Raw genomic sequence first — 1,262 nt, forward strand, 5'->3', positions numbered from 1 at the left:
TAAGCTAGAGACCATTCCCAAAGCTGCTTCTTATATACGGGAAGCAGACCACATACCCAAAGCAGCTCCCCAGCTGCTTGTGGTAGATCCCATCATGGAGGTGATTGACAGTCTCATCATGGGTAATAATTACCACCAGCTGCCCAGCCACTCAACCAGGCCCAGCCAAGTTGACACACAAATATAACTACCACACATATGTAAAAAAATAAAATAAAAATTTACATCTATGCTTACAAAACCTATAAACAAAAAATAAATTCCAGGTGGATTAAATACCTAAACATGAAAGGTAAAATCATAGTTGTTACACAATAAAGGAGATTATCTTCACTACAGGTCCCTGTCTGATGCAGTTTGCACTCTATTGCCAACCTAAGGGTTAGAAGTTCAAACCCACCCAGCAGCTCCATGGGAGAAAGCCTTCTCGACCTGCTTCTGTTTAGATTCCAGCCAGGACAGTCCGATGGAGCAAGTCTACTTTGTAACTCACGTGGTTGCCAGCAATTGGAATCTACTTGATGGCAACAGGTTTGGTAGTTTTGTTTTGTTTTGATTTTTGGTTTATCTTCACTGTGGATAAAGATAAGGAAGGGCTTCTTAAAAAAGAGACACAAAATACTAGACAAAAAGGAAAGGAAAAGACTGGTAAATTTGACTACCTTAAAAGACACAATAAAGATAATGAATAGACAAGCCACCCTTTGGAAGAAGATATTTGCAACACCTGTAGCACTTCATATTTATATACATGCTCCTAAAAAGAAATATGAAACAAACTATCAACCCAATTTTAAAAAAATGGGCAAAAGACTTGATAGAAAAAGAGATAAATGGGGAAGCCTCATTAGTAATCCAACCCCAAACCCATTCCCATAGAGTCAATTCTGACTCATAGTGACCCTTTAGGACAGATTAGTACTACTCCGTAGGGTTTCCAAGGCTGTAATCTATACGAAGCACATTGTCACGTCTTTCTCCTGCCAGTAGTAATCAGGATAATGAAAATTAAAAGTCTAATCATATACCCTTATACACCCACACCCACGAATTTGGCAAACATTTTGAAGTCTGACAAACTATCAGTTACTAATGAGGATGTGACACAACAGGACCTCTTAGATACCCTAGAAAAGTGTTGTTGTTGTTGTTGTTGTTTGCCGTCGAGTCGGTCCCGACTCATAGCGACCCCTCCTTGGGTTTCCGAGGCAGTATCACTACGGAAGTAGGATTGCCCAACCTTCCCTGCGAGGAGTGGCTGG

This window comes from Orycteropus afer, unplaced genomic scaffold, assembly GCF_000298275.1.
Source record: "Orycteropus afer afer isolate SDZICR_OR568_19922 unplaced genomic scaffold, OryAfe1.0 scaffold00259, whole genome shotgun sequence".
NCBI classification, from domain to species: Eukaryota; Metazoa; Chordata; class Mammalia; order Tubulidentata; family Orycteropodidae; genus Orycteropus; species Orycteropus afer.